Genomic DNA, 13,776 nt, shown 5'->3' with positions numbered 1-13,776 from the left:
GGGAAAGGAGATTGCAAGCTTTATAATGTGTTCAGTAAGGTAGATTCTGTTTAGTTAATCTAAAAAACAAGTAGCATCAAGTTATTTTCTAACACATATATTGGGAACTTCATTTGATTTGGCAGGGGAATTAAATGCTGCTTCCAAATGAGAATTTATTCTACAATATGGTACTTTATTTAGTAACCATGTATTCACTTCTTTAGAAGTGTAAACATTACGTGGACAGATTATGCATTATCACTAGGGTTAGTTTGCTTCTTGATCAAAGATACCAAATGTCATCTTTAGCTAACATGCATTCCAGTTATGGGAAATTACACAGCTCACCTTCCTCAGCTCCCCATAAAGAAAAATCAACAAAATTTTGTGTCTCAGCAAAGGGAGTAGTATACAATATGGATAAACTCTATGGAAATCAGTGTAGAGAATGAGAGAGTTGCATAAGGGAACAGTGAAAAACATGCTCTACTCTAACTGAAACTTAATTTTTCTTGAATTCTTACCTCCTTATTCTCCTTACCATTTGATCATCATAAAACCTGTAAAAATTCCCTTGTTTTCACACTTGGGAGCAAGTTTATTTCACTCTCAACTCCTGCAAAGTCTTTTAGCAGTTCTTCTATGAGAACTTCCTGGGGAAAAACAAATCTCTCCAACACAAGAAAAAAGCTTGCCCCAAACCAGACTTGGTAGGTTAAAATAATGCAATAAAGCATGTTTAATACAGTATTGTCTTTTAAGTTTCTGTTTTAATGATGACTAAACCTCAAAAGGTTTGTAGGAGTAAACGTTCAAAAATTCAAATGCCTATTTGAACCTCCTGGGTCTGCCAGATTACACTGGAAATCTCATTAAAACAGATTCTCCTGAGATTCCTGGTACTTTGTAGCACTGGATGAACCAGGACTACTTTGAGACCAGCCTTAATTATAGTAAAATTGAATTTACTTAGAGATTTGAGTTGCATAAATGCTGCACACACAAAAGAATCATGCCAAAGAGAAGTTTGTTTCTTCTGTAGTTCTGCAACCACATCTGGCATGGTTGTTCAGTGCTAGAAAATACTTAGTATGCAAGGGAAGTCTGACAAACAGGTGGATATTCACAGAAGTGCAATAATAATGGTCTGAAGCTAAAAAGATCAATCTGTCCAGAAAGTTAAGTAAAAATATGTATCAATGTACTTGCATTTATAATGTGTTTAGCACATAAAACAGTATATATGTTCATTACAATAATATATGATTTTCCTAAGTAAGGATTAAAATGTAACATTATAAAAGTCTACAAATATTTTAAAGGGGGAGAGGAAGTATTAGGAAATGGGTGGAAATAATAGGTAGAAATAAGGAAGAACAATTTAAGCCATGAAGAAACCTTCCTTACACCAAGATAATGGATTATTGAGTAGTCTCCTGAAAGACTTGTTGGAATCCCATCTGCTTGGGACATTTCAGAAAAGAGAATATCCTATAATATTTTGGAGATTTCTGAGGCTTCATATGGTCTACAAACCAAACCCTTCATAATTTTTCAATACCAGTCCCTTCCAGAACCTGGAGGTGTATTTAAGTGATATGCAAAAACTGACACATAGTGGAATAATTGAGTTATTGCATGCTCTTTCAAATATCAAAAATACATGTACATATGTGAAAATTCTTTGTACATATTCACAATATCCATGCATGTGGTGACGCACTGCTAAATACAGACTTTTTTACTTTCAGGGCGATCTATCTAGCTTTGGGTTCTATGTAGCAACCTACTAGGACCATGTTTTTCAGGTTTACCTGTTTTACAGGTAAATTAAATATGTTTAATAAGGCATTTTGTGGACTGCAAGAAGTTAACATTTTCTCTTCCTTGGTTAGAAGAGATACTTCTTAAATGAGATATAAAGTTGGTATGTGGAGGGTGTTTTTACACATAGTATCAACTGTCTTCATAGAAGGTCATAATACACTAGTGGTCCTAAAAGTAAGACCAAAGATCTTGAACCAACCCATATGCAGAGTGGAACCAATGAAGACAGTGCAATATGTGTAGGGTAATTCAATCTAATGAGCAGCCAGATGACCACATTTAGCAAAAAACCATCCTTGTACTGTCTCCCTGTATAGTCTTAGATACCTGAATTAAGGTAATTTTAGATCAAGGTGAAAACTGTAGACTCTATAACCAGCTCTTCCCAAAGAAGGGGTTTGGGTGAATTGGGATTTTCCTACCAATTATTGTCTTTAAATTATTGTTGATTGATCCCAATAAATGTGAGATATATTTTGTTTCAGTTTTAAGTAATGTGGACTCCTATGTTACCTCTTGTATGCATACATTGCAAACAATGAAGACAGAAAAAGCCTCCCCCCAAAAACTAAAACCCAATGAATAGTAAAAAACAACCCCCAAGCCCCCCAAATAAAAAAGCCCTGTAGATCCTATCTAAGTACTTAAAATAATGTCATATCTAAATTTCAGCCTCATTAGAAATGTGTTTGAATAATTACTAAACACCACTAGCCCACTTACATTCAAAATCAAATAAATCTTGGCTTTAGATGTTGTCAAAGAGATCATCTGAAGCATTCAGTATTTCATGTTTCATTAAGTGCTTTTAAGTTAAGATTTCAAGTCATTTGATTGCAGTCTTGTGGGGAGGATGAGAGAGAGAAAGAACACGTGTGTCAAGTTTCAGCCTGTCCCTAATTTGAAACAGCAAAGTCATAAACTCCTTTATAAAACAGGACTTGCAAGGGAAATACATAAAAAGCCTTCAACTATAATAGTGTCTGCTGGCACTATTGAATACTTTCAATCACTGCAAAATGCTGCCATCTACTGGAGAATGTTTAATTAATAAAACCTTCAGTTGATTTGCACATATGGAAAATCCATTATTCTTTAAGTGGGGGGAGATTTTGTGAGTTGATGGTAATTAAAATACCCTTTTTGTGGTCTTACAGATTTTTGGTTTAAAAAATCAACTGTAGAAGTAGATTTTATGTGAGGGAAATTCTGATTTTAATAAGGTCAAAAATTGGAAAAATGAAAATCCTCTTTCATTTTTTTACAAGGGACCATAATTTAAAATGAAATATATGACATCTTTATAAGGAAATGATTTCAGGCGGGTAAAAATCTAATGCTGCTGTTGAAGAACACGTAACTACATTTTATAAAGGTAATTGAACCTCCATGATATACTGTGGAATACTGAATTTAAATAGTGAAAGCCAATGTCCTGCAAAAATACTTTAAAACTGTATGTTTTGTCAAGAATGTTAAATTGTGGATCTAATTAAACACACACTCATTGTACTGAGTACATGTAGATTTTACACCAATAATACATTGGTGCTGACATAGCAGGAAATGAGATTCACCTCCAAACATAAAGCTCAATTATGGTGTCTAGAAGCTGGAGCTGCACTGTGAAGGACAGAATGAACTGTGGAGGAAAAGGTATTACATCTTTCTGAAGTGCTATAAAGGAGATGCTGTGTTATGTTGTGGGTAGACAGAAGCTGCCCTTACTTCAGCTAAGCTCTGCAGATATTCAAGGGAAGTTCAGTCTTGGAGTGTGGGTCTTCAAAGGGGACCCAGGTCAGGCCTATCTATGTACCTATGTAAGAACATGGGGTATTTGTACCTCTAATTCAGGAAAATATTTATGCATACCATTCCATGAGAACCTCAGAACAGTTCTACTTTTGGGGTAGGTTCATGCTAGATGCTGTGGAAATAACGTTATTGAAACGTTATTGAAACGTTTCAAAGGGCCAGCTGTACAAACCCTTTGAAATGCTCCAGAAGTGGCTGAAATATGGAATCTGAAGTGTTATATTTTATTACATGTAACAGGTACTTTTTTCCTCAAAACATCAGCTGCTGGAAATTGGGGTGAGTGTTTTAAGCAAGAAAATATAGTAATAACAGCCTCTGCAGACCAAACCTCTGCTGAGAGGGAAGAGAAAGTAAGGCTGCACTTAGCACACAGAAAGCCGCAAAGTGAACATACAGGGCTCCCTAGCTTTTGGCTGTGGACAATAGGAGGGGTTTCTGTCTTACCTGACAGAGGCTTGAGCTGCAGAAGCTGCTAGTGTCTCAGCTCCAGTGAATTTCTAAAGCAGAGCAGAGCCCAAGGTCCTGGGGCAGAGGCTCCTGCTGAATCAGCCAAGGGGGCTCTCAGTTGACTCTGCAAGTTATGCTGATTTGCATGAGGAGCTCAGCTGAAAAGGAAGGTGTTGCTGGCTGTCCGCCAAGCTCAGCTCAAGAAGAGAGGAGTGATGATGAAGTTTTGCTCAATTAGCAGCACCTGTGGTGTGCTGCAGTTGGGGGGAGGAGGCGGGGCAGTCAACAAAGTAGCCACAATGTTTTGCTCTCCCATGACTGCCCATGTTTTCCCTGGGAAAATACTGTACTTACCATTATTTTCAGGGAAAGACCTTTTTCTCCATTCTGTCTTGTATCTGAGTTAAATGATAGTTAAAGATATTGGATTAATTATCTATATATCTGAAAGGATGTAAATATTTCCTAGCTGTAACTGGATCAAGGTTAACATCTGATCAGTCAAACAGATGCTCTTTAGGGGAGGGAGTTATCAGTATGGTATACATATGCCCTCTGAGAATTGAATAGAACACTGTAGATGCATGGATCATATGAAGGGATTTAAGGCATTGCTTGATTTAGTCCCCACCTAATGGATGCTCTGTAGTCCAAGGTAGCAAGATAGTGAAAGAAAATGCTGCCTGGGTAAAGCCAACATCTTCATTCTAGTGGAAGGTACAGGGTGAGATCATACCTAGTTTTTATCGCTTGTTGTTTGTTTTCATATCTCTCTACATATATTGTTACTGTTTTATGATTTCTCTTGTTTATGAATTATACTTTTTGTCATTTCTTATACCTTACTGATACTCTCAGGTAAATGTTATTTCAGAGCAGTTGGCTATACAGGATGGCCACTCCGATGGGGAAAAGGACCTATAATCTCTTACACAAGTCAGGCAAAAGTATGATCCTTTGAGTCGGCAAAAAGTCCTCTGCTTCTTGAGCTGGTAGGGCGTCAATGAAACAGATTGAGCTCAAGTACACTGAATTAAGAAGTTGGCAAATCTACCCTATCTTCTATTGGCAAATCTTATATTGTTCTCAGTTGTCAAGCAACAGACAGTGGAGAGAACTCCGGGGCTGAAGGACACCCCTAAAGAAGAGATGCACCCCAGGTTTGTCAAAGCACCAAAATGGTGACTCTTCATTTCTTCTCCTACAATACTACAGCACAACAGACGTACTTTGCTCCATTCAGTTAAAATGTCCTTCAATTACTTTAACCAAATTAAGGCCCTAATCCTATAAATTCACATATGCAGGTAGTAGGGATCATGCATATGTTAGAAATTTGTGGACAGAGGTTTTAATAATCATTTAAGATATTAGGATTAGTTGTTAAAATTCTGTCGATCCAACAGGTTTTTCTCTAGGACAACTGGGCACTTAGTCCTGTTGCAATTAAGGTAAAATTAGAAAAGCAATACATGCATAATTATATTAATATATCAATGTGTACTATTACTCTGTTTAGAAAACTTTTGCGTTAGGTGTTCATTAGCCTGGGTGATGGTATGTATATCAACCTAACACAAAATCAATTAGTTACCCATTAAATGACAATTAGTATTTTAGCAATTACAGTGCACTCACCTACCAAGCATTAATGTATATGAGGTCTGATGGAAAATATAAAACCCCAAAAATTAGATTTAGAGTGAAATGGGTTATGCATCCTGTAAGTATATCTGAAATGTACTATGGGAAAGATAGTGCCTAGGTATTAATCCCAGTTTCTTATGCTCTATATTCTTAAAGTATAGATATTTATGATTTAGCATCATAATCTTTCAGCTTCTCTATTAATGGAACTTCCTACACATTGTTTATGGAACTTGGCTATTAACTTGCAAGAATAACTTGCAGTTCTAAATTATACTTAGTTGATGAAAAACTGTAACCAAACCTACATATTTTTTTTCCAGGAATGGACAAGAGTTTATTTTGCATGTTTAAATGTCAGAGAGAAAAAATAAAATTAAATCTAGATTAAGTTTCTTATAATGGTTATCAGTGGGTCATTTAAAAATAAAATCAACGTTTTATTGAATTTAGATAAAAATGAAGAATGCAGTGTCCTGAAACAAATGTGAAAGTATCATTTTGTCTACTATGCACCTTGATATTTCCACAAGGTTCACTTTATCAAGGAGCTTTGCAGAGTACTTTTATATATTCCCTGTCCCCTTCATCACTAATATAAAACAAGTATGACTTAAGTACAGATCTCTGATTAGTAATGAAAGTTTCTGTGCTCTCATCAAGCTCCTATTGATGTGAATAAGCCATATATTGTTTTTCTATTTTTGGAAGGATAAGTTGATTCAGACTTTTTGATTCTTCATTTTTTTTTCAAATAATCAGATAGTAACAACATTTGATTTAAATAAAGATTACGCAATAGGAAACATTACAATTTAGAAAAATCTAAATTTGGAATATTGGCTATAACTTTGTGTCTCCCTTTCAGAGTATAAAGTGAGATAGTATTTGCTACTCAGTTTTGCTGTGAGCCTTTGTGTATGTATGGCATTTTGAGATCCCATCTGAAAAAAGTTATAGACATTTTATTTAATTAAACTATAAACTTGTTAGGGGACATTTTTACCAGGAAATGGAAAACTGCTCAAACAGATTACAGTTCTAAAGGAAAGCTCTGAAACTCACAGTAACTTGATAGTTTACCAAGTGTTGAAAAATGAATAGTATATTCAACTACATGGTTATAATAAAATTCTTGTTAGTTTGGATTTTTCTTAAACTTCTATTCTCCCTAGACTGGTCCAGATGTTCCATAAACTAATCAAATGGTTATTATCTCTGACTAACAAAAGCATTTTCAGACTACTGGGGACCAAATGGATATACAGTATTTCTTACTAGGAAGGTAGTTTGTTTCCTTTGTGAAATTTGCTCAAGTAGGAGTTTCCCTGCAAAAGCCAGAGGTTGTATACCAATGTCACTACTCATGGGTTTCTATTCCATTTCTCATGTTTAGGAGAAACTATTTATTTTTGTCACAATTAGTGACTCAAGCTTAACAGTTCAGACTGAAGAGGTAGAAAGATATGACAACAAAAACATTTAATAGCAGCTTAGACACTGAACAGTCTAAAACAAGTATCCCATGGTTGATCATTTATACATCATGATGTGACATGCCCTTAGCTAGTAATAAATAAATACTAGCACTAGTAACCTAACAGGGCACTCTAACTTCATTTTGGTTATACTGCTACTTCTTAAGCATAACCTGGTGCACCAGGTAAGAAACAGTTGGACAATAATAGCTCCATCTGAGGCTACATACAGATATTCAAGGAGCTTAGGGGGAGGCCGGCAAGGTCCACAGGGGGTCTGTTGGGGTCTGGAAGGGTTTGGTGGGATCAGAGAGTTTGTGGGGGGGTGGGGAAGGGATTACAGGTTGTCTTCCCCATCCCCCAGGACCAGGGACTGTTTTCAGCCCCTCCTAAATCCCCCAACCCCAAACCAAAACCCCCTACATCCCTTCTTCCCCACCCTCCACCTTGAATTACTTGCTTGGTGCCCAGCATTGGTGAATACATATAAAACTAGTGCTGTGAGCAGCTTGTGGGATGGGAAGTTTGGCAGACTTAGTGGGGGATCTGGCTGGCTCAGAGGTTGCTCTCTGTCTGGGGGGGGAGGGGCTGGGAGGCTAAAAATAGCCGTGTGATAGGGAGAGGGGTAGGGAAAATGCAGCCATAGGCATATGGCCAGTGGCTGGGCTTTCTCAGCCCTAGGGCTGTGTTGGGAACTGTACAGAAGTTCAGGACAGCTAGATTAGTCTAAGCATGGCCAGCACAATCTAAGTTATACTGCCTTGGAAGTAGTTATTTCCAAGGCAGTCTAACTTGAATTGGGTCAGCCATCTTTATACTGAACTAACTGTCCTGAACTTCCATACAGTTCATGCTTAGAACCATCTAACTAGCATAAGATCTGCACCTGGGAGAACTAAGGTGGCCATTTTTAAGAGCATCTAACTTTCCCCTAACCTCCATGAACATCTGTGCCTAACATAAATTAAATGGACTTCAAATCAGCCTACCTAATAAACTTGGTCAGGTACACTAGGATATTTTCATTCTGACCAGATGCAAGCAGATGAAACCCATAGCTAACATTAGTCAGTTCATATCTCTTAATTTAACCCTTATTTTAATTCAAATCAATGCTATTTTTCTTATCAATTTTAATTAGCAGAGAATGGAAAAGGCAATTTTCTTTCAGTGAAGTTTCATAAAAGAAGAACAAAACAGAATAAAATCAGGACAAAAGATCAAAATCTTTAAAAGAAGATTCATAGGCAGAAAAATTGTTTTAAAAATAAATTTTAGGAAAAATGAAATTGATTTTATCAGTTTTCTCTTTAGGCAGTCCCACTGCCCAAGAGTGAGGGATCTTAGAGAGCCTGGCTCTTTGGGATACGTCCATGTAGGCAACTGGGGGGCTTGGAAGAGTAGGAATCCTAAAAGCCTACTCCCCAGCTTGTTGGCTAAAAAGGAACAAAACGGGAGTAAATCCAAAAGCTTTAAAGGAACCACTACATCCCTGCAGAATATTTTAGTTTTGTCAAATCCACATTTTTAATCAAATGGTGTTCTGCTGGGAAAGTTTCAACAGCTCTGATAAATATACAAAGTTTTTCTTTGATAAGTAAAAAGAGTTGCATTGATGATATGTGAAAGAGATCACAGGGGAAATGCAGCTATAAAATCTAGACAAGGTAGAAGAGACCGTCATATCATCTAGTCTGGTCTACTGAATGCCACAATCCAAAGCATTACACTTTGTTAGTCCTCAGACAAAGGTTCATTTTAGGAGTATCTCAAAATATTTAATGCCAAATAAAAATATAAAAAAATGAGGAAGTGACATCATTAAGCCACATCCAGAGTTCAGTGAATGGCTTCACCCTTTCCCATTGAATTCATTCTTTTAAAGAGAATCTTAAAACAGCTAAATATACAGCAGTTAGAGGATTTGAAGAAACAAGCAGAGAACAATGAGAAACTGCTGAGAATAATGGCAAGGAGGTAAAAAAAGTTTTCAATATGCACGTTTACAATATCCACATATGGAGAAAAGGGATTGTAAAACCACAGAGCCAACCGAGAGTTAAAAAATACTCAGATTCTTGAATTCCTGCTGAAGAGGATTGTGCTTGCATAACCACCTTAAAGTCCAAAGCTCTCATCTATTCCATGCATTGATCTGAAGAATAACTATACTGTGGTTATACTGTGGGGAAAATGTAGCTTTCCTATTTCCATGATACTCAGAAAGATTGGTACGATTTGCTGAAGGATAAGAATTATTATGATAAATTAATAGGATTCTATTACTGTCTTGCTTGAGTCATGTCAAATGTCATGCCAGTCATGACAAAAGGAGCTGGACACAGTGTGCAAAGAATTTAGACTAGGAAACATGGAAATTTGTATTTTCTACAAGAGAGAGGCTGATAAATTGTATGTACTGGGCCATTCTGTATTGGTTGTAAGATGTACTACTGGTGTCATGGGACAACACACACAGGAGTATTGAGTTTTTCACACTGATCAACATTATGTGACTGCACACAAGAAAATAATGTGTAGTTTCTTCTCAATATTTATGTGCACCTGACCTTTATTATGCTAGTGGTATGAAGATATTTTTCATAGCACAAACATATTTTAATTTGGAATTGAATGGAATAGAAGTACTTCAATGATACATCACAGTAGCTTGCTTTAGTTAGCAGAAAATAAAATATAAGGCATTTGGATGTAAAGGACACTCATACATTTACAGGTCTAATAGGATTGGAGTATAATAGGGGACTGTCTTAGCCTCTGTTCCAAAGGGGAAGATGCCAACACTGGGGGAAACAAACTTACTTGGATGCTGAATCAGACAGACATCTGAGCTGAGAGTGGCAGCATGGAATCTGCTAGGGAAGGGAGACAACTCCTTGGCACATGCTTCAGCACACTCCAGGAACTGTTGCTGATTGGCTCAGGATCCTGGAAGTCAGGTAGCAAAAAACAAACCATCCACAGTCCCTTCATCCATTCAGGGGGAAACATGCAATCAGACATAGGCTGCAGCACAGCTCGTGAGAAGGCATGAGGCAGAGCCAGGAACACAGGGAGCCTAGGTCAGGACTGGATGTCAGAGAAGCTGGGTGGAAAGTCTGCACTGTGAGTTCTGATGATGGGCTAGCTATGGAAGGCTGAATAAGGAGCCGAAGCTGGTATCAGGGAAGTCAGGGCTGATTGGGAAACCTGCTAAAATGGGGTGATTGCCTGAAGTTAGGATCAGATTACTTGCTGAGGAAGTGGAATGGGAAGGAAATAAAAATGGAGTCAATTGAGTAAAGAGAGCCTGCAGGTTGGATTGACTGCAACTAAGAGTGGTTGATGGTAGAAAAAGCCTGGTCTCTACAGACCATTGAACCATGGTTGATTGAAAATGCACCTACTTCTCAGAATGAAGTAGACAAGGACTGATTGATGATAAATAATTCCTCCAAGTGTGGAGTGAGTTATGTAGGGACTGATGTGTGACCGGGGATTCTTCCAGCGATGGAGTGAGTTGAACAAGGACTAATGGATGATTGAGAATTTCCCCCCAGAGGGGAGTGAGGGACATACAGATTGACTCAGGATGGATAACCCCTCTGAGGGAGAAATATATCCGTGGGGTAATAAACTGTGTGAGACATTGCTGCCTGTGCAGTGTGCAAGTCTGAAAACACTGGACTCAAAGAGTATGGATCTCTGAATGAAGGAAGTAGACACCTGTCCAGCCAGATGTAGTGAGGACAGAGTGTAGGGGAGGTAGAACCCTGTGAAAGAGATCCCCTCCAAACCTACTTGCCCGTATGGACCAAACTGACTACTGACCTCCCCATGCTTGTTTATTTTTCTTTAACATAAAGGCATGGCAGACAAGTGAGCAGGACAGGAACAGGGATTGGAGGGGATGGGATCCTATCAGACACATCCCTCCCCCCATGGGTGAAACATATCTGACAGTTCTTTCCATCTTGCATTTGTTCATCTTTTCTTATTTTTCAGATTCCACCAGTTAGAACTCTGCAGAGACAGAACTATTCAGCCTGAACAGAAATTAAAAAAAAAAACCCAAAACAAGTTATTCCACTTACGTGGTTTAGTGAATGGCCAAAACCACCTCATGCTTACAGGGTAACTCACAGTTTCATTGTAACCACATATACTATGTATTAATTGAGGGCACAAAACTCCTTACTTACTTACTTTGGGTTCTGTTGTGTAGGGAAAATCTACTGGGATCTGGTCCTTTGGTCCATTTCAGATATCATCTATTCTGATCTCACTGGCAGCTGGGCATCATGTCTAACCCTGATGAAGTTACTGTAGGCATAGATACCTTCATGCACTGAATATATACTCATTACAAGGGAAACATAAACTAAAATTCAGGGTGCTAAGGGAGTTAGATAATGCATTCACTATACAACTAGCAATTACTTCTGAAATCTTACATGGAACTGAAGCAGCTCCACAGGATGGGACACAAGCAAAATTACATTCTTTTTTTATTTAAAAAGAATGAGTAGAATAATGAAAAGCATCCTTGACAATGAAGGTCTTGTAAACTTAAATTCCTTCATAAATATAGATTTTTTTAACTGAATGAATTATAACAATAAAAAATACAGTATGCATTTAGAGGACACTAAAACTATAAGCCTAATTGTGGAGAAATTGTGCCAGATGAACTTAATCAAAATTACAAATTTAGTGCCTGAATGGAACACAGTAAATTAATTTGCTTTGGTACTGATTTTTGATGATATCTAATGAGATTTCATTTGAAAAATAGCTAGAGTTATAGGTTGAACATTGGATGAAGGACTATAAACATTGGTAAATGTTAATATGTTGAGTTGGATGGTATTACATGGACAGGTGTTAGCTTTATTCTGATTTAACATCTTCATTAATGACCTGGAAGAGAGAGATAAACAGAACATTAATTAATTTAATTAACAGATTATTCTAAATTGGAAGATGTTGTAAATACCAGAAGACATAAAATAAATGAGCAATATTAGCTGACAACAATAAAATGAGCTGTAAAGAAATCAAACTGTAAGATTTTTAGGAGAAAAAAAGTAATCAGTAATGGAAATATGCATTAGTGCTAAAACTCCAGAAAGCAATAGTGACATTAAGTGCCATAGGAGCTACTAAGGACAACATATTAGTCATGAAATTCCAATCTGGTGTAACAAAATACCAATGTCCTTTTTTGGCATTAAAGGTACCTCATTACTATTCACAAGGATGATCAGCTGATGATGTGGAGGGATTTGGGTTTTCTGCTTCCCATGGAAAAAAATGGTAAAAGCAGGATTTTCTCATTTTAAGTAGAAAAGACTGGATTTTCTCTTTTTTTTAAGGAGAAAAATGCAGGAAAAAAGGTTTTTTTTTCTTTCAGCCTGGCAGAGTTGCAGCCTGAAAGGGGCTGGGGGAGGAGTAGGGACCAGGTAGAAGGAACCGCATGTATGTGTCCACACACACATGCACATACCAGCTAGGCAGCATGAGAGCAGCTCCAGCAGTTTCCTTCAGGTAAGTTGGGGGGAAGAGGGGTTGATACCCCCAGAGTTAGGGAGGGAAGGAGTTGGGCAGGTCTAGGGTTGGGACTGCTATCCATCTGGGGTGGTGTGTGGGGCTTGGAGCCCAGGATGCACAGCCACAGGGTTTGGGTGGGGAGTGCAATGGAGTGATGTGTGGCTTGTCTGGGGGATATCAGGGGTGGCTGGCTTCCCGCCACTATACAGAACCCTAGGGGAGACATGGGGAGCATGCCCCCCAAATAATTTTGCATGGGGTGGGGGCAGCTGTGGGCTGGCTGCCATGGCTTGGGGTTCACCACCCTGCTGCCCTCTCTCTGCAGTCTCCACGGCCCAGCAAGAAGGACCTGGTGTGGCAGGACAAGGCAGGGCAGGGCAGGGCAGGGTGGGAAGGCTCAGTACTGCTGCTGGGAGCCACAGGCTACTTGAATGAGGCATGCACTGACCACCCAGCAGCAGCAGGTGACATAACCCCACACCACTGTGCCCACTGCTGCTGGGTCAGCAGGGGGCACCATGCCATGGTGGCCTGGGGCTCCTGGTGGTGGCAATGAGCCTCCCTGCCATGCTCTGCACTGCCGTACTGGGTCCTGCCTGCTGGTCTATGGAGGCCTCACGGGGAGGGCAGCAGGGCAGGAAGCCCCAAGTCCCAAGCCCCCCGTGGACAGCTTGCATCTGTTCCCCCATGGGCTCTGCTCCAGCCATGCCACACACAGCCTTGGGTTTTTTTAATCAGAAAATTAGAAATTTTATTGGAGAAATCTTGATTTTTAAACAGATAAAATCAGGATCCCTGATGATGTGCTACACTTCTTATCATTGTGAATAGCAGAATAACGATTTAGAGAGTGGAAAATATTAAAGATAATTATGTATGTATGACATGGCTAAATAACAACTACAAGCAGGCCCTAAACTACATGGAAGTCTTTCCTTAGTACAAAATGTGCCATATTTTTGCACATATAATCTGCCCCTGCATATAACATGCACCATGGTTTTGAAAAGGTAACGTGAATAAAAAG

The 13,776-nt window shown here is 38.6% G+C and overlaps 1 long non-coding RNA gene across 1 annotated transcript in view; it reads left to right on the top strand.

Moving 5' to 3' along the window:
• LOC109299897 overlaps positions 1–8,381 on the top strand; it is a 19,413-nt gene extending 11,032 nt beyond the window's left edge. The window contains exons 2-3 of the long non-coding RNA XR_002098050.1: positions 5,510–5,513; positions 8,371–8,381. This is a non-coding gene — a long non-coding RNA (uncharacterized LOC109299897). The remainder of the gene's footprint in view (positions 1–5,509; positions 5,514–8,370) is intronic.
• Positions 8,382–13,776: the final 5,395 nt, after the last annotated feature.

Source organism: Gavialis gangeticus, unplaced genomic scaffold (assembly GCF_001723915.1).
Source record: "Gavialis gangeticus isolate Ggan-Ray unplaced genomic scaffold, GavGan_comp1, whole genome shotgun sequence".
NCBI classification, from domain to species: Eukaryota; Metazoa; Chordata; order Crocodylia; family Gavialidae; genus Gavialis; species Gavialis gangeticus.
Note: the sequence above shows the minus strand (reverse complement) of the source record. Positions and strands in the feature narration are given on the sequence as shown.